Source organism: Arvicanthis niloticus, chromosome 9 (genome assembly GCF_011762505.2).
Source record: "Arvicanthis niloticus isolate mArvNil1 chromosome 9, mArvNil1.pat.X, whole genome shotgun sequence".
Classification (NCBI taxonomy): domain Eukaryota; kingdom Metazoa; phylum Chordata; class Mammalia; order Rodentia; family Muridae; genus Arvicanthis; species Arvicanthis niloticus.
In genome coordinates, this window is record NC_047666.1 from 54,199,263 (window position 1) to 54,226,269 (window position 27,007).

Consider the following 27,007-nt stretch of genomic DNA (forward strand, 5'->3'; position numbering starts at 1 on the left):
ATAGTAATGTGGAAGTGACAGACAATAAACCTTTTACTCTCCAATTTGTTTTTGGCCATACTTTTTCATTACAACAATAGAAACCCCAACTAAGACATCCTCTAACCTATAGAGAATACGCTGACCCATAATAGCATCTGAATTGCTTTATATTAACTTTGAGGTTTCACTATCAAAGCATGCTATTTAAAAAATAAAAGTAAATGCCTAGGCAAGGTGGTCCATACTTGTAATCCAGCACTTGGAGACTTGAGTTAGGAAGACAGCAAAGTTGAGTATAGGCAGGGCTACATGGTGAGATTCTGTCTCAAAACAAAATGAGTTAAAACCCACACCATTTAAGAAGTACTTCAAGCAGATATGAAGATATTCTAAAGAGACATTTTTGCCCTTCCCTTTGGCTAACAGTCTACAGAGCTGGGATGGGAGTGGGGTTCTAAAGAAATGGAGTTTCCCTGGTAATCTCAAAAAGGAAAAGGCTAAAGCCAGTGCTAACAAAAGGAAAGTCTCCCAGGAAAAGACTTCATAGTTCTAACAACTTGTCAGACCATCTTACATAAGACTAGAGTACAGAGAATAATGGATCAATGATGGGCAAGACCACACCCTGACCACAACTGCTTAGTTATGCATGCCTCTTGTCCTCTGTTTAAATCTAAACTTCATGCCAGGGCCCTAGAAGATAAACTAGTGTTGTGGCTCGGGGAAGGGAATGTCCACAAAATCTCATTATTTGTTCTTCTTCACAATGTAGCTATGACTAAATCTCCTTTTTCGGCTTTTACTATTACTTGTTTCTTGAATTGGTCTATTGAGTCTGGGTGGCCAAGCATGGCTTGTTCAGAATTCCAGAGCCCAGGCTCTGACCTTAACAACACTGGAAATGAAGCAGCTAATAAAAAACAAGGGAAATTATAAAAATATGAGAAGAGGAATCCCTCATCTGGAAGTCTAGTTGAAACCTTGTACCAGGAAAGCAAAACTTCTAGCTCAGCTAACAGCAGCTACCAGGCCTTCCTCTTCCAGCTATAAACCTTAAGTTTTCTAGGGCCCCATATACAAAATAAAGAACATGCATTCTCACTTACCAAAAGAGAGAAAGGGGGGCTGCAGAGATGGATCAGCAATTCAGAGGAACTGGCTGCTTTTTCAGAGGACTCTGGCTCAACTCATAGCACCCACATGACTGCATATACCCACTAGCTTTTAACTCCCGTTCTGGGGATCTGATACACTCTTTTGGCTTTCATGGGAATTGCACAAGCATGGGACACAGACATAAATGCAGGCAAAATACTCTGACACATAAAACAAAAATATTTTTTAAAAAAGGAACAAGAAAAAAAGATTTCTTAGTAACCTTTTGATATGTAATTTACGAGATATAACCAAATGGTATACTTGGCTAATGCTGAGACAATAGTGTTTCCCTACTTAAATGTCTTATTTGTAACTCTATCAGAGAAGCCTACACTAGTGCTCAGGGATGCCTTACTGTTTCTGAGTGCCTCCTTTTCTCTCCAAGCCCTTATGTCTATGCCTACATTAAAGTTTCCAACTCGGCTTCAAATTGGCTAGGCCTGAAATCCTTTTCTGTACTTAAGCCATGAATCTCAGTTTGACATAAGTGGAGCTATTGAGGATGGCAGTATAAAGCTGTGTCTCTGCCTTTTCATTGTTAACACTAATAGTGCAATTCAGGTTTTCTAGGCACCAAATATAAAACTATGTATGAAACATCAAACATTACAGTAAATTTCAAGAATGATATCACTCATAGATGAGGAACAGAAAAACAACAGTTGAAAGATGTTGTCTCCCAAAATAAACCAATATTAGATAACACCATGAATGTATCCACCAAATATTAAGCAGCATTGGTCCTTCAAGACTTTTACTCAGGCTAGGCTTCCATGAAATATCCTCTTAACTAGCTGTTTCTCCAAATCAGCATAAAACATGTAGATGAAGTGCTGTGAGAAGAGTACAAAGTCAAGTCACAGAGTCTGTGCCAACACGACTCTTAGCTAGCTAGAAGAACATCTAGCTATCAGTATAGATGGGTCTGTATGGTGGCCAAGGGCCAAGGCTTGTCCCTTAAATGGATGTTAGCTAAAAGAGTCAAAAAGACTTTACTGTAATTTATTTAAATTACATAAATTTTATAAACTGGTGAGGAAAACCTTTTAATGGCTTTTAAAAAGATTTGTTCTCTCTCCTCTCCCACCCCGTGTGTGTGTGTGTGTGTGTGTGTCGCACACACACACACATTAGTGCAGTGCCAACAGAGACTAGAAGGGAGCACTGTACTCCCTGGAGATGGAGTTACAGGTCATTTTGAGTCACCCAACGTGGGTGCTGGGAACTGAACTTGGGTCCACTAGAAGAGCAGTATGTGTTTTAAATGCTGAGCCATCTCTTCATTGGGTTTAAGAGAAATGTTACCATAATAAATGTATACATTTCAGAATGTTAAAAATGCAAAACAGTACACCTCTGACAAATGAGAAAACAGGTATTTATGAAGCACTACTAGCATGCTTAGTCAACACTCATCAATTGTTTTAACTTTTAATTTAGAATTTAACCAAAACACTATTTCCGAAATTTATCCCCAGATTTATCCTGTATTCTAGAAGTAATTAAAGGTAAAATTTACAATGTTTTCCTGATGTTAATATGAACAGAAAGCCTAGTCTCAGCCATTAAGAAAAAGTTTCATGACTGTTGTATTAACCACCAGGAGTAATCTGACACCTTTCCTCACAGCACTTCATAGTCACTATGAGGACTGGACAGAAAAGATCCAGAACAGGGCCTGACTGCGATCAGAATGGCCCAATGCCTGTAGTGTCTGCATCCCACCTCCTTCCCACTGTGGCAGCAGCTGTTTCTCATCACTCTGGTCCTGATACCCTCAACTTCCCTGTAAAAGGTTCTTGCCACTCACACCATTCTCTGCTCAACCTGGTAACAAAAAAGGAAACCACCAGCTGAATCCAATTATAAATAATTTGTAGAAAACAGGAAAACACACACACTGCAATAGTGTGGTAAAAAGGGGGAAAAAGGATTAATAATTGAAAAAAAAAAGTAAGAAACTGTTGTTCTTCTGTTCAGTCTGGGGCCTTTTAGCAGCACTCAGACATACAGCATTATGCATGCAGCTTCCCAGGGCCTCTTGACACTACTTCACTTGATCCTCACAATGCTGTGAGGCACTGGCTGGGGTCTCACAGGGTCCACAGGCAAATGAGGCCTAAGTGACCTGTTGAAAATTACAAAGTCAACCAGGAGAAAGCAGGAGCTTCTATCTCCACTACTACAGCAGCTGCCTCTCTAAATGGGGGGAGTTTTAGGTAGCTAACTGAATTAGTGAACAGTGTTCCCACACTGAAATGATGCGATCAACCACAGAATTATAAACTATAGGACTGTAAGTATCATTTGTATCATCTTATTTGACATTTTTTTCTTATAAGAAAATATTTTTACTAATATAAAAATTCTTACAATATCCTCACATTTTAACATCTACAAAGCATGTAGGAAGATTAAGAAGCTGAAAAAAAATAAACAAAACATACAAACCCTTTCTAATTCATAAATATAAGTCAACTTTAAGATTTCTTCCAATACTTTTAAGTACCATTTACTTTAAGTAATTTTACATTGGAGGCTAGGAAGATGGTTGTTAATAAACTGTCATCTAAGCACAAGGACCTGAGTTTAGATTGTCAGCACCCATATAAAAAGCATGCACATGTAATTCAGCACTGGGATGGGGATGGGAGCCAGGGACAATGGCATCCCTGGGGCTTGCTGGCTAGCCAGTCTACCTGAAAAGCAGTGAACTCTGTCCAGTGAAAGACTGTCTCAGAAAATAACATGAAAAGTGATTGAGGAAGACATGCAACATTGACTTTCCAGCTTCTACATGTACCTGTACATACATGTGTACACACATACAAGTAACCTATTATCATATAATCTTATATACATGATTAAGGTACAATGGAGTGATAATATATATTCAAATTTTTTCATTATTTCTTCTCAAACTCACAAAGTAACAACAGAGGATATGGTAAACTGACAAAAATATCTGAGGCAAATAAATCTAGCAAAATCTGAAAGAAAAACAATCTTACAGTGCAATTAAAAATCCTTTGAAAAAAAGATTTTGTGCATTTATGTGTACATGTTGAGCAGAAGGGTTTCTGTGTTCACAATGTAGGTTCCAGGAATGGAACTGTAGTTGTCTGGATTGGTGGCCAGCACCTTTACCCACTGAGCCTTTAAGATTCTGATTTATCCATAATGGGATTTTCCTCATTTTGCCACAAACACTACAGTAATTCAGATTCCACAATAATAAATGCATGTAAACTTTAGAGAAAAATATATCTCAAAATCATATTATTGTCACTATAGCAACATTTTTAAATTACTTTTTTTAACAATCCAGTCATTGCCCCACTCTTGGTCTTCCCTCTCAGAGTTCCTCATCCCATCCCTCCCTACTCCTATCTTCAAGAGAATTTTTCCCCAACCCCTCACCAGACCTCCCCAATCCCTGGGGCCTCAAGTCACTCAAGGCCACACCAAGCAGTCCTCTGCTGTATATGTATTATGTTGTGTGTGTGTGCCTCTGACCAGCTCATGTATGCTGCCTGGTTGGTGGCTCGGAGTCTGAGAGATCTCAGGGGTCCAGGTTAGTTAAGACTGATGGTCTTCCTATGGGGGTCAACCTCTTCTTCAGCTTTGTCCAACCTCTTCCTAATTCAACCACCGAGATCCCCAACTTCAGTGCAATGGTTGGGTGTAAGTATCTGGATCTGTCTCAGTCAGCTTCTTGCTGGGCCTATCGAAAGACAGCCATGCTAGGCTCCTGTCTGTAAGCACACCATAGCATCATTAATAGTGTCGGGCCTTGGAGCCTCCCCTTGAGATGGATCTCAAGTTGAGCAGTCACTGGACTGCTTTTCCCTCAGTTTCTTCTCCATTTTTGCCCCTGCAGTTCTTTTAGACAGGAACAATTCTGGGTCTTTCTACTAGAGATAGCCTATGAGTTCCCTTTCCCCACTTTCATCTAAAGTCCTTCCCATTCAGTCCTGAGAGTCTCTCACCTCCCAGGTCTCTGGTACTTTCAAGTGAGTCCCCCCACCTCCCACCCCTTCAGGATGCATATTTCCATTTATTCTGCTGGCCCTTGGGGCTTCTCTCCTGTTCTCTCCTATATCTGATCATGTTCCCCTTTTCCCTTCACCCTCCCTTCTCCCACCCAGGTCCCTCCTTCCGTCTACCTCCTGTGATTGTTTTCTTCTCCCTTTCAAGTGGGATTGAGGTATCTTCACTTGGGCCCCTCTGCTTGTAAACCTTGAGTTCTGTGGATTGTATCTAGGGTATTCTGTACTTTTGTGGCTAATATCCACTTATTAGTGAGTACATACCATGCATGTCCTTTTGGGTCTGAGATACCTAACTCAGGATGATATTTTCTAGTTCCATTCATTTGCTTGCAAAACTCATGATGTCCTCATTCTTAATAGCTGAATTTAGTACTCCACTGTGTAAATTAACCACATTTTCTGTATCTATTCTTCCATTGTGGAATATCTGGGTTGTTTCCACCTTCTGGCTATCACAGTTAAGGCCACTACTATGAACATAGTGGAGCACATGTCCCTGTAGTATAGTGGAGCATCTTTTGGGTATATGTCCAAGAGTGGTATAGCTGGGTCTTCAGGTAGATCTATTTCCAATTTTCTGAGGAACCTCCAGATTGATTTCCAGAGTGGTTGTATCAGTTTGCAATCCCACCAGCAATGGAGTCATGTTCCTCTTTCTCCACATTCTTGTCAACATGCGCTGTCACCTGAGTTCTTGATCTTAGCCATTCTGATTGGTGTAAGGTGGAATATCAGGGTCATTTTGATTTGCATTTTCTCTGATGACTAAGGACTTTGACCATTCCTTTAAGTGCTTCTCAGACATTCGAGATTCATCCTCTGTTGAGAATTCTCTGTTTAGCTCTATACCCCATTTTCTGATTTGGCTGTTTGGTTCTTTATATATTTTGGAAATTAGCCCTTTACTGAATGTGGGGTTAGTGAAGTTTTTTCCCAATCTGTATGTTGCCAATTTGTCCTACTGACTTTGTCCCTTGCCTTACATAAGCTTTCCAGTTTCATGAGGTCCCATTTATCAATTCTTGATCTTAAAGAGTGAGCCACATGAGTTGTGTTTAGGAAATTTCACTTCCCCACCTCATGTCAATGAGTTCAAGGCACTTTCCCACTTTCTCTTCTATTAGATTCAGTGTATCTGGTTTTATGTTGAGGTCCTTGATCCGCTTGGACTTGAGCTTTGTGCAAGGTAACAAATACGGCTCTATTTTCGTTTTTCTTCATACCAACTGACAGTTAGTCCAGCATCATTTATTGAAGATGCTTTTTTCTATTCTATTTGGGTTATTTCTGGGTCTTCATTTCTATTCCATTGATCAACCTGTCTGTCTCTGTGCCAATACAATGCAGTTCTTATCAGTATTGCTCTGTGGTACAACTTGAAGTCAGGGATGGTGCTTCCTTCAGAAGTTCTTTTACTGTTAAGAATTGTTTTTGCTATTCTGGGTTTTTTTTTACCCATATGAAATTGAGAATTGCTCTTTCCATTTCTGTGAAGAACTGTGTTGGAATTTTGATAGGGATTGCAATGAATCTGTAGATTGCTTTTGGTAGGTGTTATAGTTTATATATGCTCAGCCCAAGGAGTGGCACTATTAGAAGGTGTGATCTTGTGGGAGTAGGTGTGTCATTGTGGGTGTGAGCTTTAAGACCCTCATCCTAGCTGCCTGGAAGCCAGTCTTCCACTAGTAGCCTTCAGATGAAGATGTAGAATTCTCAGCTTGGCCTGCATCATGCCTGCCTGGATGATGCTCTGCTCCCACCTTGATGATGATGGACTGAACCTCTGAAACTGTAAGCCAGTCAATTAAATGCTGTCCTTTATACGACTTGTTTTGGTCATGATGTCTATTCACAGCAGTAAAACACTAACAAAGCCAGATGTATGACCATTTTTAGTATGTTTAGCTTACCAATCCAAAAGCATTGGAGATCTCCCCATTTTCTAAGGTCTTCAACTTCTTTCTGGAGAAACTTGAAGTTCTTGTTATACAGATCTTTCACTTGTTTGATTAAAATTACCCCAAGATATTTTATATTATTTGTGACTATTGTGAAGGGTGCTGTTTTCCTATTTTCTTTCTCAATCCTTTGATCATTTGTATAAAGGAAGGCTGCTAATTTGTTTGAGTTAATTTTATATCCAGCCACCTTGCTGAAGTTGTTTATCAACTGTAGAAGTTCTCTGGTAGAATTTTTGGGGTCACTTATGTACACTATCATATCATCTGCAAATAGTGATACTTTGACTTCTTCCTTTCCAATTTATCCTTATGATCTATCTCCTTTTGTTGTCTTACTGCCCTAACTAGACATTTGAGTACGAAATTTAATAGATATGGGGAGAGTGAGCAGCTTTGTCTTGTCTCTGATTTTAGTGGAATTGCTTCAAGTATCTCTCCATTTAATTTGATATTGGCTGTTGGTTTGCTGTATATTGCTTTTATTATATTTAGGTATGGGCCTTGAATTCCTGATCTGTCCAATACTTCTAACATGAAGGGGTGTTGTGTTTTGTCAAATGCTTTTTCAGCATCTAATGAGATGATCATGTGATTTTTTTCCTTTGATTTTGTTTATATAGTAGATTACATTAATGGATTTTCGTATATTGAACCAACCTTGCATCCTTGGGATGAATTAGGTAGTGTTTGTTCTGTTTCTATTTTATGGAATAGTTTGAGGAGTGTGTTAATAGTTCTTCATTCCAGATCTGGTAAAATTACTCACTAAAGGCATCTGGCACTGGGCTTTTTTTGGTTGGAAGGTTTTTAATGACTTCTATTTCGTTAGGGGATATGGGCCTGTTAGATAGTTTACCTGCTCTTGATTTAACTTTGGTACATGGTATCTATCTAGAAAATTATCCATTTCATCTAGATTTTCCAGTTTTGTTGAATATAGGCTTTTGTAGTAGGATCTAATGAGCTTTTTAATTTCCTCAGCTTCTGTTGTTATGTCTCCCCTTTCATTTCTGATTTTATTTGGATACAATCTCTGTACCCTTTAGTTAGTTTCGCTAGGGGTTTATCTATCTTGATTGATTTTCTCAAAGAACCAGCTTTTGGCTTTGTTGATTCTCTGTATAGTTCTTTTTGTTTCTATTTGTTTAATTTCATTTGACTACTTCCTGCAGTCTACTAGTCTAGGGTGTGTTTGCTTCTTTCTGTTCTAGGGCTTTGAGATATGCTGTTAAGTTGCTAGTGTAGGATCTCTCCAATTTCTTTACAAGGGTACTTAGTGCTATGAATTTTCTTCTCAGCACTGCTTTCATTGTGTCCCATAAGTTTGGAAATGTTGTGTCATTATTTTCACTGAATTCCAGGAAATCTTTATTTCTTTATTTCTTCCTTGAGTTATCATTGACTAGAGAGTTGTTCAATTTTTAATGGGTCAGTGGGTTTTCTGTTGTTTTTGAAGCTCAGCCTTAGTCCTTGGTGATCTGATAGGATGCATAGGATTATTTCAATCTTCTTATATCTGTTGAGGCTTGTTTTATGACTGAGTATATGGTCAATATACGGTACCATGAGATGCTGAGAAGATACATTCTTTTGTTTTAGGATGAAAATGTTCTGTATATATCTGTTAAATCCACTTGGTTCATAACCTCTGTTAGTTTCACTGTGTCTCTGTTTAGTTTCTGTTTCAATGATCTGTCTATTGGTGAAAGTGGGGTGAACCCTCCCACTATTATTGTGTGTGGGTCAATGTGTGTTTTGAATTTTAGTAAAGTTTCTTTTATGAATGTGGGTGCCCTTACATTTTGGGGCACAGATGTTCAGAATTGAGACTTTCTTGGTGGATTTTTCCTTTGATGAATATGAAGTGTTCTTCTCGCTTGACAACTTTTGGTTGAAAGTCTACTTTATTGGATATTATAATGGTAACTCCTGCTTGTTTCTTGAGACCAAGTGCTTGGAAGACTTTTTTTTTCCCCCCAGCCTTTTACTCTAAGGTTGGTAGTGTCTGTATTTTGCATTAAGATGTGTTTTCTTTTCTTTTTTCTTTTTAGTTTTTCAAGACAGGGTTTCTCTGTGTAGTGTGTAGCCCTGGCTGTCCTGGAACTCACTCTGTAGACCAGACTGGCCTCGAACTCAGAAATCCACCTGCCTCTGCCTCCCAAGTGCTGGGATTAAAGGTGTGTGCCACCACTGCCCGGTGACATGTGTTTTCTTGTATGCAGAAAATGCTAGATCCTGTTTGCATATTCAGTCTGTTAGCTTATGTCTTTGTATTGGAGAATCGAGAGCATTGATATTGAGAGATATTAAAGACAAATGATTGTTAGTTCTTGTTATGTTTATTGTTGTAGGTAGCAATGTGTATATGTGATTCTCTCTCTTTGGTTTTGTTGTGAGATGATTAGTTTCTTGTTTTTTCTTTGGTGTGGGGACCTTCCTTGTGTTGGAGTTTTATTTCTAGAATCTTCTGTAGAACTGGATTGGTAAATATTGTTTAAATTTGGTTTTGCCATGGAATATTTTGGTTTCTCCATCTATGATGATTTAAAGTTTTGGAGTATAGTAGTAGCCTGGCCTGACATTTGTGTTCTCTTAGGACCTGCATGGTTTCTGTCCAGGCTCTTCTGGCTTTTAGAGTCTCTGTCTGGTGTAATTCTGATACATCTGCCTTCATATGTTACTTGGCATTTTCCTCTTACAGCTTTTAATATTCTTTCTTTGTTCTGTGTATTTAGTGTTTTGATTATTGTGTGATGGGAAGGATTTTCTTTTCTGGTCCAATCTATTTGGTGTTCTGTGAGCTTTTTGTACATATATGGCCATCTCTTTCTTTAGGTTGGGAACGTTTTCTTCTATGATTTTCTGGTCCTTTGAGCTGGGAATCTTCACTCTCTTCTATTCCTGTTGTACTTAAGTTTGATATTTTCATTGTGTCCTGGATTTCCTGGATGTTTTGGGTTAGAGGTTTTTTATGTTTTGTATTTTCTTTGTATGTTTTGTCAGTATCTTCTAGGGTATCATCTATGCCTGAGATTCTTTTTTCTATCTCTTGTATTCTGTTGTCGATACTTGCATCTGAAGCTCCTGATCGCTTTCCTAGGTTATCCATTTCCAGGGATGACTCTATTTGTGATTTCTTTATTGTTTCTTCTTCCATGTTTAGGTCTTGGACTGCTTTGTTCAATTCCTTCACCTGTTTGTGTTTTCCTATATTTGTTTTTGGTTTTTTTTTGTTTTTTTTGTTTTTTGTTTTTTTTTGTTTTTGTTTTTTCTGTTTTTTCGAGACAGGGTTTCTCTGTATAGCCTTTGGCTGTCCTGGAACTCACTCAGTAGACCAGGCTGGCCTCGAACTCAGAAATCCGCCTGCCTCTGCCTCCCAAGTGCTGGGATTAAAGGCGTGTGCCACCACTGCCTGGCCCTATATTTCTTTAAGAGATTTATTTGTTTCCTCTTTAAGGGCTTCTACCTGTTTACCTGTGTTTTCCTGTATTTCTTTCAGTTAGTTGTTTGTATCCTCTGTAAAGGACTCTATTATCTTCATGAGATAGGATTTTAGGTCAGCATCATGGTTTTCAAGGGTGTTGGGGGTATCCAGGGCTTGCTGTAGTGGGAGAACTGGGTTCTGGTGGTGCTGAAGTATATTAGCTTCTGTTGCTTATGGTCTTGTGCTTGCCTCTCACCAACTGGTTATCTCTGGTATTAACTAGCGTGGGTATCTCTCTCTGGAACCTACTTTCTGTGTCCTTGGGTTGCTGCAGGTCTCCTGGGAGGCCTCAGACTGTGATCTGCCCAGGTACGAAAGATGCAGGACGGAAGAGAGGTAGAGTTCAAGTGGAGGGGATGAGTCCTAAATCCACTGAGCTCCTCATGAGTCCCAGCTGCTGCGGTTCTTTGGGAGGGTCCTTTATCTCCCTTGCCCTCGTTGCAGTAGATATCCTAGGAGGCCTTCAGAATGTGGGGTCTTCAGAGGGGCAGACAAACTGATGATCTGCCCTGGCAGAAGGTACTATAGTAACATTTAAAAATGCACAGATACACTATCTTCTGACTTGTATGCTCCAAAGTAAGTTCTTCCCTTCCCTGCTCAAAAACAAGCTCAGTCCTCTGAACAGTAATTCTCTCCCTTCATAATCTTGACATGGTGATCAAGCATGAATTTATCAAACTTCCCATTAAGCATGAACACAGAATTATTCAACCTCCTTGATTATGAAGATATGTATTAATTTTTCTCTCCTATGGCACAATTGGATGAGTACCTTTTTCATTCTTTAAAAACAAAACAACCAAATTTTATTTAGCTTAACAGTTTTTCTGATACAAACAGAAATATCAAAAGAAAACCTAGAACATATGCATATGTAACACCCCACCCCATCCCCCAAACCCTCCAATAACCTAAGAAAAGGACAAAGTTCTCTTCAATAGAAAATATTATCTTTGCTTCTAGAAGATGTTTCCACGACCCATTCCACATCCTCTTCCTCTTGTAGCCACTTGGGCCTTCAGGATAGAAGCTTTTCCTCAGCCAGTCCCTGAGCCTTGGTTTTTATTTTTTATGCTCTTTAACATGGGTGCATTTACTGCATTTACCAGGCAGTGGTGGCGCACACCTTTAATCCTAGCACTTGGGAGGCAGAGGCAGGCGGATTTCTGAGTTCGAGGCCAGCCTGGTCTACAGAGTGGGTTCCAGGACAGCCAAGGCTATACAGAGAAACCCTGTCTCGAAAAACAAAAACAAAAACAAAAACAAAAAGAAAGTGCATTTTTCAGCATGTCAGGCAAAACCAGAAATCGAATCTTGCTGCCACGTATGTATACTTGTTTCAGTGTGCCACTCAGCCATCTCTGTATGTGACTGTGATGTTGGACATCTGGCAGTTCATGTTGTCCTCTGCTTCAATGAACTTCCCTCGATATCCTTTACTAGTGTTGGTCTCACATGTCATTATGTGGCCTTCTGCCTCATGTAAGACTTTTATTGGTATAATAATCTTGGCAGGACTCTTCCTGTGCAACTAGTTGCGGGCTTTTTTTTTCTGGTTCCGGCAAAAATGTTAGAAGGTGAAGGCTTGAGGCAAGGAAACGACAGGCCCAAGTATCTCGAATCGATGAATACCTTTTAATCTAGCAATCACTGATGACAACTGAAAAGAAAACCACTAAAGGGGACTTAAGGACAGGACTTCAGGACAGAAAGCAAAGAAGAAACAATTACTACTAGGTGACCCAATCTACAAAGTAGCTAGTAGTTTTAAGATTCATATGCTACTTTAAAGAACTAACTACTCTTCATTAAGAAACCACCACCATGGGGACAGTGAGACTGTTGAACAGAAAAAGGCTCTTGCCACCAAGCTTGACTACTTAAGTTCAAACTCCTGGACCCACATAGTAGAAAGAGAACCAACTGCTGCATATTGTCCTCTAACTTTAACTTGTGTGCCAGAACACATGCATAGATGTGCATGCACACACACACAAATAAATAAAAATAAATTTCAGAAAAAAGAAAGAAAGAAAGAAAGACAGACAGCCAGACAGCCATGGGGCTAGTGAGATGATTTCAGCAGTTAAAAGCATCTGCTGATCTTGCAGAAGACCCACTTTCAGTTGCTAGCACCCATTGAGGGGGTTCACACTACCTATAACTAGTTTCATGGGATCTAATGTCCTCTTCTGGCTTCTGTGGGCACCAAGCATACACATGGTGTGTGTGTGTGTGTGTGTGTGTGTGTGTGTGTGTGTGTGTATGTGTATGCACGCACGCACACACATTTTTTATGTTTTCTCAGAATCAAATCTTGAACACTATGATAAAGTCTTGTCTGCAGCAAGCAAGAAACATTTTTTTTTTTTTTAGAAATATATAAGGCATGGTTATATCAAAGTGCTTTCCTACTAGGTTACAGAATAGATTTATGTATAAGGTTGACAGGGCTACTGTATGTTTGCTGCACAGACATTTTGTATGTATATGTTTGTTTGTATGTGTACACACACGTGTGTATGTATGTACACATGAGCATATGCAAAGAAGGTCAAAGAATGATAGTCTAGCTCCTGTCTCTCTGATTGCTGAGATGTGAGCAAGCAACTGTTCTACGATTTTTGTCACCATGGAAGTGTCCACCTGCCAACCTTTCCTACCATGATGGACTAAGTTCTCTAAACTCTAAACTACGTGCCAAAGTAAATCTCTCCTTTCTTATGTTTTTTACTTCTCAGATATTTGGTCAGAGCAATGAGAAACCCTAAGTGATAGGAAGACTTAACAAGGCAGGATAGGTGCACACACCTACATGTAATAGTAGAATTTTTGCCAGGCACCAGGCTATCCCACACTTGTTCTTAACTCACTTCCGACTGTTGTTCAAAACCACTTATGATCTTACTTTAAAACTTACATTCTGGGGACGGAGAGATGGTTTAGCAGCTAAGAGTACTTGGCTGTTCTACCAAAGGCTGAATTCAATTTCTCGCACCTACATGGTGGCTCATAACTGTAACTATAGCACCATGGAATCCGATGCCCTCTTCTAATGTGCAAATGCACATACTGACAAAACACCTGTAAAAAGTATTTTTTATTCTCCTGTAATAACTGTTGTCTTGAGGCTTACAGCCATCTGCTAACCTAGGCCTAGTCTTGGAAACTTCTAGCTTCCATACAATTGTATCTAGGCTTAGAATGTTTTCCAGCCTCTGACACTTGCTACTGAGTAAGCTCACCCTTGCTAGTTCTTTCTGATCTCTGGCTGGCTGATTCAACTGGGCTGTTTGGGCACAAAACTCCTCTACATGATAAATGATTCAATCTGCTTTCTCTGGACTTTTCCTTAATTGCTCTGCTTGGTCTCATACTAACTGGCAATCTGTCTTAATCTTCTGGCTCCTTCTCATTCTGCCTTCACCTGTATAGAGCTTATTCTCTTCAACTTGTCTATGTAAAACTTCTGGTAAAACTCGCTTCTCTTTTTCTTCTGCACTGTTCCCTCTTATGTTGACTCTCTTACCTCTCACTTCTTGTGAAGAGTTGGGCATATCCTATTCCATTAAATCTTTCTCTGACTCTTCACTTTGTCTGCCACTCAATTAGATATCACTTTCAAACATGGGTGCTTCCTTCTACAAACTAACTTTACCTTCATTGCTTAGGATTAAAGGAGTGTACTAAGGGCTTGTATATATTCCAACCAGAGGGATTAAAGGTGTGTGCTAAGGCTAAAACACAGCACAACTAGAAACTGTCTTTTTTTATAGTAAATAACACAATCTCAGGGTTCACAGTGTGGCCCAATATACTGCAAGAAACATCTATGTAGTTGAACTATATACATACACAAACAAATCTTTTTTTTAAGAATTACATCCTAAGAAAATTCCTGTACTCAGCTAAAATTATGCTCTCATCTCTTAACAAGCACATTAAAATGGACAAAGAGAGGTAGAAGGGAAGCATCCATACCATTAAGAATTCAGAATCTCAAACAATTTACCTTCTCCTGTGTATGAAAAGTCACGTTATTGTTTGTCATGAAGGAGACTAAAACTGTGAAAAGAAACTTCTATCCAAATTTCACAAAAAATAAGGCTTATTCTTGTCAGAAAAATGATGTATTTGGTCATATCATAATCAGCTTTGTCACAGAACTAGAGTGCAGCCATCTGAGGACAAGTCTGAAAAAAGAAAGAAAGAAGGGGGGAAGGAAGGAAGGAAGGAAGGAAGGAAGGAAGGAAGGACAGTAGAATATGTCTCATCTTTTGGGAATCTGTTCCAATGCTATCTTTATCCAAGGAGCTCAAAACAAATGTTATTACATGACCAAGAATCAAAGCAGCCATTCCAAGGCCAAATCAAGAAACATCAGTGATCTAAAGAACTTAATATTGATATTCTGAAAACCAGCTCTGTGCCCTTGGGGAAAAAAAAAATATTTAGTTTCACAGAAGAGAGCATGGTATATGTGGGTTTTCTCCTAGATTTTTTTTTTTTTTTACTAGATTTCCTAAAACCCCTTGGCACTTCCTGTGTGAAAAGATTATCTTTGTTACTGTATTAGGTACCTTTCCCACTGCTATGTTTGATTACATAACAAAAAGAAGGCGTTATTTTGGCTCATGGTTTGAGAAGATGCAGTCCATCATGTCAAATGAAAGCAAGATGGTAGGAGCTAGCAATTCATCAGATTACATTCAAAGCCAGCAAGCAGAGAAAAATGGATGCTGGTACTCATCAGGCTTCCTCCTTTCCCCCCTTTACTCAGAATGGATCTCAGACAAAGGGACAATGTCACCCAAGTTCAGAATGGATCTTTCTTCCCCAGAGTTTTCTGGAAAGGTCTTCAAGCATACCCAAAGGATTGTCTCTTAGATAATTCCAAATCTAGGCAAGCTGGCAATAAAGATAATAACCTCCACAAATATCAGCTCTTTTAAACCTTACCTTACTGGAGTTTATGCTTAATTAGGTGAGCCATCAGACAGCTTCAGGGTAGGGCTGGTTGCCAGGAAACCTATATATGGGACTTAAGAGGTATTCCTCAACACCTCTACCTAGGTGGAAAGAAGAGGAGCTGAAAAGGAACTAATTGATGGAACATGGAGAGTTTGTGAATAGGTGAAGACAAGGAGGTAGCTACAAGATGTGCACACAAGCTCTGCAGGATTTCCACTACCCCTCCCCCCGAGTTCTCCACCAATGTGGCCTATTCTCCCTTCTACCTGCCTGCCCCTGAGTTGCATCCTTTAAAGTAAACCATCAAATTTAAGTAACATGTTTTCCAATGTTCTATGAGTTACTCTAACCAATTAATGAACAAGAGGAAAGATTAATGAGAACCTCAGATTCTGCAGCCAAGTTGAACAAAAATATGGGTGGTCATAAACTTGTTACTGGCAGCTGAAGTAGAATAGTCTTGTGGGACTGTCCTTATACTCTGAAAGAATCTGATGGTAACTCCGGGCAGACAGTATAACAACTGAAGGAATCTTGAGATATTCAGTAAACACTGAATAATAAAGAAAATCAGTAATGATCTGAGAGAAAATAATTCTTTTTTTTCTGATAATTTCTAATTTATACTTGTAAAGCTTAGAGACACAAATGGATTTGTTGACATAACCTCCTAGCTCACCTTGCTGCATCATTTGCAAACAGACAGCCCAAAGAATGTAAGCAATGTTATGAGAACAGCTGTTACTAAAAGGAGACAGTATTAACTCCTAGGCCATAATGTGCCAAGCATAAGGTTAGCATAAATTACGTGCAAAATTGTGTGCAAAACTCTAAAAATCCAATCCCATCCCCAATAACAGAAGAGAAATTAACCTCATTATTTTTTTTTTTACTGTACAAGCAAGTAACAGAAGTGGGAACTAAATTCAGTTTAAACCCTGCATCTGTCTATATTATAGTAGCCTTAATTTGTTATTATATAGTATAAAATCATAAATTCTAATTACTAAGCATAATATATCCTAAAGCATGCCTAAGGAAGATATTATGTCAGAGATTATGTCATAAAAATCATAGAAATTAAAGGTGTGTACCACCATGCCTGGGCCTAAGCTTTTCATGGCCATGGTTCCTTGAGATCTGGATCAACAGCCTAAATCTTCCAATCTCAAGATCTGGATCATAAGTGTGTGTTCCATTTCTGGATTGTATTTCATTCCAGATTAGAAGTCCAAACTATTCCTTACACATTTACAAATATAAACAATAAGCTTCAGTGGGTGGGATCTTGCCCTGAGACCTTTATCTCTTTGAACACAGGACTCGGCTCCATTTCACTTCCTGGTATCCCTTTATTATTACATGAACCATACATTTCATATTTTACCTTTCTCAGCTTGCTCCCTTTCATTAAAATGCTCTCTTCATAAGAGTTAACTTTAGTAACCACACAACAGAATTTATACCAGAATGTTTTGAGACTTTATCAAAGCAATTAATCTAAATCTCTTCTCTTTGAACAATGGTAAAAAAGCAGCCATGTTCTTCATCCAAATATCACAAAAACAGTGTGTAGACAACATACTAACATTCTTTTCCACTGAAACTTCTTGGGCCAGCAGGCCTACATAGTTCAAACCACTCTCAGCACCACCATCTTCCATATTCCTACTAGGATGGTCCATTAAGCCCCAATTAAAGTATTCCATGAATTTCCAAATCCAAAGTCCCAAAATCCACATTCTTCTAAACAAAAAATATGGTTAGGCCTATCACAGCAATATCCCAGTCCCTGCTACCAACTTCTAAGTTAGGGTTTTACTGCTGTGAACAGACACCATGACCAAGGCAACTCTTTAATTAGGGCTGGCTTACAACTTCAGAGGTTCAGTCCATTATCATCAAGACAGGAGCATGGCAGTATCCAGGCAGAGATGGTGTAGGAGGAACAAAGAGTTCTACATCTTGTCCCAAAGGCAAACAGGAAAAGACTGGCTTCCAGGGAACTAGAATAAGGGTCTTAAAGCCCACTCCCACAAATGACATACATCCTCCAAGTTCACACCTCCTAATAGTACTACTCCCTGGGCCAAGCATATTCAAACCATCCCAGTGCCTAAGCCAGAAAAAGGCCGCAAAACCTCTGAAGATGGATATACAGGCAGCTATGTGTTGCCAATGTGAGTGCCAGGGACTGAACTCAAGTCCTTTGCAAGAGCAGCAAGGTCTCTCAACAGCTGAGTTGTAGGGGGGGGTGCTGATTCCCTAATTGGTTCTTGATTGTGTCAATAAAGGCAGGAGCCAATTGCTAGGTGAAGAATAAAGGTGGGCCTTCTAGGTCCCAGGCGGAAAAAGAGGTAAGAGGAAAGGAAGTGGCCTTTAAGGCCAGGCTTTGGAATGAGCAGAAAGCAGCTGTCATGTAAAATCTTGGGGAAACTAGAACCAGCAGCCTACACCACCATGGTTAACCAAGTAGGTTAGCTGAAGTTGTCTGATATAGGATAGCTGATACAGGTTAGCTGATAAGTTTAGGCTAGGAGATTCTGCATTTATGCTATCTGGCAAATTCTAAGAAAATAAAGCTGTCTGAACGTTTTTCTTCCAAGGAGCAAAGGTAGACAGAGATAGAAGCTGGAGCGATAGCTGGTGGCTTGCCAAAAGGAACAAAAGAGAAGCTGAGAGGGAGCCAGTGGAGAGTGGACAGCAGCTCCTCTCCTGCCTTTCTTGGGGTTAGGGGATGGTTGTGTTCTATCCTGGTCTAAGCCAGATGGAGCAAAGGGAACTGGGAAGGTCAGGAGGAGGCTGAGCTCCCAGGAAAGGAAGAAGCTTGTTTTTAAAATTACACACAGCACTGAGTATCTCAAAAGACCCTATTTTTGACTTTTTAAAAAAACCGCGTTTTTGTTTAAAGTACTGTATTCTTCCAATGGTAATTAAAATTTCAGTTTCTTTCATCACCAATTACTAAGGAACGAAAATCAGTAAGACTTCCATTAGTTTCTCATCACTATCTGTTGGGAGCCGACTTTAATCACAAAGCGGCTAGAAAGCGGCTAGAAAGCAGCTATCAACTTTGCAGCCATCTCGAACCATATACCCTGATAGAGACTTGTTTTTCAACAGCCTACAACAGCTGAGCACACTCTGATAAATATCTTGTTTATCCCACATAGCTTGTTTTGTTGTTTAGTGACCCCAGCTGCATGGTACATGTGGTAAAGTGTCTTCACCTGTGTTCTCCTGCTTGTGTTTATAAATACCCAGGATTTCCTTGTAATAGGGTCAATAGAAGTCAATGAGTAGTCAATAGGAGGAGAATACAGTCTATGGGAGACAGTAAATGAGCCTTGACCACACACCCTATCTTGTCTCCATTCTTTGCGTCTCTTGCCCCTCCATCCCCACTCTCTCTCTCTTGACCATAGGACTTAGCCCCAAAGCGTGGGGCAGTGTGGTCCGCAACATTAGTGGCTCCCAAAGCGTGGGGCTGCCAAGCGTAGAGAGTGTGGTCCTCAACAACTATCAATATTAGCACTGAAAAGAGAGACCACTGAGAAAAGAGACCAGAAAATCTTAAGATCTGGGAGGGAGAGGAGCTATGGTGTAGCCTATGTTCCTGTAGGACACTTTTCACAGTATCATCACAACAGTCACTGGGCCTAAAGCAGAGACCCTCAGGGCTTGGTATATTATTGTGGGGCAAGTGGACTATGCCACCAGATAGACTGGTAAGGCTGAAGCAGGTTCAAAATGCCGGTAAATCTCATAATTGAGGACAGCAGACATTACAACCAGTTCCCAGCCAGGCTCTACCTAACCTGAAACATGTAACTATGACACCCCACTAAGAGACCATGACAACCGGTCATGTAGCATAAAACCTAAAGCTCTCCATGCTACTGAGGTTATCTAGATAGGCTCTGAGTGTTTAGCCAATGAGCTTCCCTTCCTGGGCATCCCTTCCAGGTTTATCCTAAGATGTATACATTTACCTTAGCCATAAATAAAGCAGTTTGAATAAGCAAAGACCGTTTCCTTCATCAAAGATTGCCACTGTGGGAGCAACTTCATAAAGAGGCACACATAAATCTCCTGGGAAAGGCCTCTCTTCCATCCCCTTCATACTTTCAGCATTTACTTGGAACTGCCTGGCAAGTAGAAGTGCGGACCCCTGTTCCTTGAGCAGTGCCTGGGTACACAAGAGGCCGGAAACTACTGCTCTCAAGTCCTCACAGTCCCCAGTGGTGTCTGGATACACAGGAGATTGAGAACCACAACATCCATCCCAGATCTTGCTGTTTTTTCACCCTGAGGAACTTGGACTGGGACTGAGCACCAAACTGGCAACATTCCAGCAACCCATCAGCTAGGCAGAAATATAGACTGACATACTATTACTAGGAGAAAGCTCTTTCCTACAGTGGGATGACTGCAATCTCTGCAGAAGCTTCTGCCCACTATCTGTTCTCTGGAGAGGACTATACCCTCTTGGTTTAAATATATTTAGTTAGGTTTTCTAATTCCTCAAATGTTCATTGGATACACTACCCAGAGCTCTTGCCATTCTGTCTTATTATCACTGTCCAATTAAACTGGAAAAGCCTCGTGTACGGACCATGGTCATACTATCTCTTTATCTAGTTCCATGCATCTGTAAATGTTCATCACATTTGCCCTTTTCACAGTAGCATCATACAATTTACCTTAAGTTTGTAACTTTGAAATTTTAAAAAAGACATATTTGAGCAATAGTAATAGCTAAAGTGATGGTTCAGTGGCTAAGGACACTTTCTGCTAAGCCTGAAGACCTGATAATCACATGATAGAGGACAGGACCCAACTCGCACAAATTGTCCTCTGAACCTCCACATGCATGTATACTGTGGCACATGCATACCCCATACATACAGACACATACAATAAATAAATGTAATTTGTATTTTAAAAGAGAAATGAATCTTATTCCTATCAGAAAAGTGATGTTTTTGTCAAGTCACACTGCAGAATTTCAATTTTGGCACATAAATTTCATTTTTATGGCATAGCAATTCACTCTGAGTCAGAAGGTCTCTGTGACCACCCTTACATTTCTGTTACCTAAGCCTGCTGCTCTCATACTTTCAGTCTGCTTGGCTCCATATCTTGATTTTATTAGCTACACTTTCTTTGATGCTACATATTAAACACTTAGCTAATTCTCCCTGTTTGAGTAGTGTTTGCAAATATTTGGCAAGCATACTTACTGTCCTTTAAGATCTGGAGCTACAGACCTTTACAGAAGCAGAGTTTACACCACCCAGTGTAATCTCAATCAAACTCAACAGCAAACCATGTCAATGATTAGCAAACTGACAAAGATACAAGCAACACCCTTAGCAATAGGTCGATTTCTACAATTTCTCAAGAAAAAAAGAACAAGTGACTAATAATGAAAAAAGAAACAAACAATAGCTAGTTGACAAAAAAGGAAAGACTAAATCACCCTTTTCATGTGGGAGGAAAATCTGCAACCTTAATTAAGAAAAATAATGAACATTAACTGAAAGTGTATCTCAATGAGAAAGTACCTGTCTAGCACCTTCAAGGCCTTGGGGCAAATCCCAGCACACACAAAACTCAACTGTGTTTCTAAAGCAGGATGGCAAAGACTAACATGTTTGATAACATTTGATTTTGTAAAAATAATACGAAATAAGCACTCTTGGAGATGGCCAATTGCAAAATGTTTTCACTTGTTTACAAAACCATTTGAAACTATTTATTAAAAAAAAAAATCTAACTACAGCTGGGCATGGTGGTATACACCTTTAATTTCAGCACTCAGGAGGCAGAGGCAAAAGGATCTCTCTGCGTTTGAGGCTAGCCTGGTCTATCTAGTGAATTTCAGGACAGCCAGAACTACAAAACTCTAAACACCTGATCCTACCCCCAATAGCAAAGGAGAAATTACATCTCATATATTTTTCACTGTACAAGCAAGTAACAAACCCTTTCTCAAAAAAAGTTAGAAAGGAAGGAAGGAAGGAAGGAAAAAAGAAAAAAGGGAAGGAAGGAAGGCTGCTCTAACTACATAATGGCTCAGTAGAAACACTTGTTGCTCTTCCAGAGGACCCAGTTTTGATTCTCAGCACCCACATAATGTCTCACAAACATCTGTAATTCCCAAGGGATTCTATGCCTCTTCTGGCCTCCACAGGCACTGGGCATGCAAATGGTACACAGATATATAACCAGACAAACACACACACAAAATATAACTAAATAAAAATTTAAAAATATTAACTACATCTATCTTTTCTTTGGCACACAGATATTCATGGAAACATTATTACTAATAACAGAAGTATTGTCATTTGTTTGCTTATTAGTAAGAACTCACATTTTGTTCATGGTGGTTGACTTCCCAGACACACTCAGGGTCAGAAACAATAATTCAATCCCCAAGGAAAAGTAGGAGATATTATACAGGCTAGTGTATAACTTAAACTCAAAGCATGGTTGCTGGTCCATAATATTAGGAACTCATGGGAGTGAGATAGAAATACAAATTCTTTAGGACCATTCCAAACTCAAGAAACCCTGAATTTTTAACACTGGAGTTCACAGAGTATTGTTTGAGAGACTTCTAGAAATTATTTTCTCTTCATTTATATTGAAATCACTTTCTAAGCAGAAAACTATTTTGCCCTCCATTTCCTGCATTAAATGCTATTAGCTATGATAAGTAGAGATGAAACAACCATTTTACAAACATACGGTGATATGGGGGCTGCTGCAAAGCCAGCATGGAGCTAAGACCAGGATAAAAGACAAAATACAGTATCTAAATCCTATACATTACTAGGACAATAAACTAGTTCTGAATTACCTGTTCCTATGAAATCACTAATTCTTCACTGTTTCAATCAGGAAATGAATTTAGTTTGCTGTGACTATTTACTACTGAGTAGTATACTCCTATGTTCCAGTGAAGTAGATTAGATTGGTACCAAGATTTGTTAGTGATCTAAAGAATAGCAGAAATGGGCTAGCAAGATGGTTCAGGAAGTAAAGGTGCTCGTAAAGAAACCTGATGACTTGAGTTAGATCCCCAGGAGCCACATAGTGGAAAGAGAAAACTGACTCCTGCAAGCTGTCCTCTGGCCTCCAAATGTGCACCACAGCATGTGCACACTCATTCACAAACACATGTACAACATGCATGTGCACACCCTTATTTTTGAAGGCTAGCAGAAAAAAACCACTTTAAACTTAAAAAGGAGGTGTTTAGTTATATGAAAAAAATGAGCAAAAGGCAGATTTTCCTTAAATGGAGTATGGTTCCCTCATTATTTAAGAATAACCTAATTTGCTGGGCAGTGGTGACACACACCTTTAATCTCAGCACTTGGGAGGCAGAGGCAGGTGGATTTCTGAGTTTGAGGCCAGCCTGGTCTACAGAGTGAGTTCCAGGACAGCCAGGGCCATACAGAGAAAACCCTGTCTTGAAAAACCAAAATAAATAAATAAATGAAATAAAAACCCAACCGCCCCCACAAAGAATAACCTAATTTACAGAAAATTTATTTTACGATGTTAATTTTAAAACCAAAAGGAAAAAAGACAAAAATAAACTTATAAACTTATAAAATTATAAGAAATAAAATCCTGGAGACTAGAGAGATGGATCATAGACTAAGAGTACTCATTAAGCACTTTATATATTCCTCCAGAGGACCTAGCTTTGATTCCCAGCACCTACATCAGGAAGCTCACAACTACCTCTAACTGTGGTTCCTGCATGCACTTGGTACATATAAACTCTTACAGGGACATATACATTGTGGGGGTTGGAATAAAAATGCTCCCCATAGGCTCATATATTTGAATGCTTGATCATCAGGAAGTGGCACTTGAGAGAGATTAGGAGGTCTAGCTTTGTTGAAGTAAGTGTGTCACTAGGGGAGGGCTCTAAGGTTTTAAGGGCCCATACTAAGCCCAGGGTTTCTTTCTTCTTACAATATATGGATATGGATGTAGAACTCTTAGCTACTTCTGCAACATGTCTGCCTTTGAGTCACGATGAGCCATTTTCCTGCCATGATGAAACCGGATTAAACCTCTGAAATTGTTAGCAGACTCCAATTGAAAATTTTCTTTTATACAAGAGTTGCCTTGGTGATGCAGGATGGGGTGGGGGTTGGGGGGGGGGAAGGTAGCATCATATCCTTTTAATCCCAGCACTCAGGAGGCAGAGGCAGGCTGATTTCTGAGTTTGAGGGCAGTCTAGTCTACAGAGTGAGTCCCAGGACAGCCAAGGCTACACAGAAAAACTCTGTCTTGAAAAACAACAAAACAAAACAAAACAAAACAAACAAACAAAAGACTCACTTTGGTTATGGAGTCATGGTATCTCTTCACAGCAATAAAACACTGACTAAGACACATATAAAGTAAAAAAAGATAAAATCACACAAATGTGCAACATGATACAGTACACAGCTGTTTAAAAAGATGATTAAGTTTGTCAGTAGTAATCTATCTTAATTAAAACAAAATAAAACAACAACAACAACAAAAAACCCCAACAACCTTCAAAAGGTCAAAGTGTTTGAATAAGTAGGCTTCTGAAGGTTTTTTTTTTTTTTAAAGGTAAAATACAAATACAGATGTGTGTGTACATAAAATATATGGATGACACAAAAACTGGTTTAACATTGTGTTGGGAATCAGAGATTAAAGGAAGGTGTCATTTCTGAACTGTTTCAAAATTTTGGTATGTCTACTCAAACCCAAGTTAGAAATTAAAAAAATAATAATAATAACCAGCAGGTAGAGGTACTTGCCAATAAGTCTAATGACCTGAGTTTAATACCCAGAACTTACATGGCAAAAGGAAAGAACCAACTCCTGCAGGCTGTCTTTTGCCCCTAGATAGATGCACATGCCCTACTCAAAACACATTAAAGAAGTGTAGTTTAAGAAAAAATTCTGAGTCTGAGGCCAGCCTGGTCTACAGAGTGAGTTCCAGGACAGCCAGGGCTATACAGAGAAACCCTGTCTCGAAAAACCAAAAAAATAAAATTAAATTTAAAAAAACAAAAAAACAAAAAAACAAAACAAACTTTGGTGACTTTAATCTTCCTGAACAATCACATCTGTCAGGAAACTGCTCAATTGCTTCCTGTTTTCCCCACAATGTCTGAGAAAAGAACTTACAACAACCTTCCCTGGGCTTTCTGAAAACCACTGCATAATGACAGTACTAGCCAAAGTCTACAAACCAGTTTTGGCCTCAATCTACTACTGCATATCCACTAGAACATAAACTCTAATAAGACACAGATTTTTACACATTAGACCTTAAAAACCTAGAATAGAACCACTAGATATTAAAGTACTCAGCAGTACCTTTAAATAAATGAAGAAAAAGTATTCCATAAAGGCTTATACCAAGCTGGGTCTAGCCACTCCTGTTCACTTTGCTTATCTATACAAGCTTATCTGACTAAAGAAGCCACATACACTGGATACTTGAGTATGAATTCTCTAATTGAGAGTGAACAGGAATAACACAAAAGGCTTTCCTAAGCCCCTTTGAAAAAGCCTGGGAGCAACAACTTTCCAGCAGCAATAAGCACACCCAACACCCAGACCACGGCTTCTATTGGTCCTTTCCAAGGGATAGAATCAAGGCAACTAATTTATAGGACTGGACTAGAAAACCTACAGGCTGAGTCTTGGACATCTTACACTGTAAGGAAAATGAGAAATGAAACCCATACATACAACAGTGGGACATGTAAAGAAGCCAAGCAAAAGAACTCCTGTAGCTAGAACAGTCTGACAAAAATAAGTAAGACAGAACTTTTCACTCCTATGTGGCCTGGGCATAGTGACTTTTTCCCAGGCAGGTAATACAGGTTAACATCAACACTGATAAGCTACAGTCCTGACAGATGGTAAGAATAATATTCTAGCTGTTTGGAAAGATGACTACGTGGTTAAGAGCACTTAGTAGAAGACTCACATCCAACTGCTTGTAACTCTAGCTTCAGAGAATCTGATGCCTACTTCTGGCCTCCACAAGCAAATGCACTTAAGTGGATATACCTAAACCCAAACACATACAAATAAATCTTTCCAAAAAATTACATTTAACCTCTTTGATCTTCCTTCCAAAGCCACATTACACACCTGTCTAACCATGACAGAAACAGACAAACCCTAATTGAAAGGCATGCTACAAAAACATCTGAGCAGTCATTTTAAAAGTATAAGAAATTTCTGGGAAATTGTCCTAAGAAAAAGAAGAGGAGAGATGGAAGGACTGCTGAGTGTAATGAGGTATCCTAGGAAAAGGGCTGGAAAGAGGAGTTTTAGTAATAATCTATTAATATTGGTTCATTAAGTGTAACAAATGTAAGATGTTGATAAAAGAGAAAACAGTACAAGAGAGACAAGAATTCTCAGTTCTAACTTCATAATACTTCTGGAAATCCAATAGTATCCTTAAAATAAGTTTAATTAAAAAAATTAAAAAACAACACTTTGTGATGAAATGTAAATATGTGCCTGTTATTTTACTCAGTGGACCTGGGACACACAGACAGAGACAGACAGACACACACAGAAACAGACAAACACATACACAGTCACAGACAGACAGACAGACAGACCCCCCCCCCCAAGCTATAAATGTTACTTGGTAGTACAGTGCTTGCCTAGCATACACAAGGCACTGGGTGTGATCCCCAGAACCACAAAAGAAAAGAAAAATGCCTAAAACATGATCTTTGCCTTCATGAAGGTCTTACTGTGAAGTAGTAATAGTGCACATGAAACAGAACATAAGAAAGTATTAAAGGACAGAAGTAACAGTGGAGAAACAAGGTCTGCACCTGATTTGGGCCAAAAGTCCGAGAAGTGGTAGGAATACAAAGGTCTGAGTTGTAAGAGAAGGCTTCAGGAAGGAGATCAAACTTGAGTTCACATCATAACATGTACTTCAGGCCACCAAAATAAAGAAGTGATAAATAGAAACATAATATATAAGAACAATCCATATGGTAAAGGGGCTAGAAAAAGGCAAACAGAAATGAAAAAAATGTAAAAATGTCTCACTTTGATAAAACAAACAAACAAACAAACAAACAAAAAGCATCCCTAAAATGTAAAAAGTTGAATGTCAAGACAATGGCAGTGCTCAAATACTTTAAAGCCATGTGGCAAAAATAATCATCATGCATCCATTTAACTCGCCAGCTGACTTCTGGGAAGATGTGACCAATATTCAAGGGCAAAGAAAGTGACAGCTGTTCCCTAGAGCCATACAGGAAATACCAATAGGGAAAGACAAGAAGCAGGTGGCCAAGTTTTTCTCAACAACTTTTCACAGGACAGGGTACATATATTGG

At 39.2% G+C, this 27,007-nt stretch overlaps 1 protein-coding gene across 4 annotated transcripts in view; it reads right to left on the reverse strand.

The window, feature by feature from the left end:
• Tmcc1 (transmembrane and coiled-coil domain family 1) overlaps positions 1–27,007 on the reverse strand; it is a 176,091-nt gene that overhangs the window by 145,535 nt on the left and 3,549 nt on the right. The gene's annotated exons all lie outside the window — the stretch shown is intronic.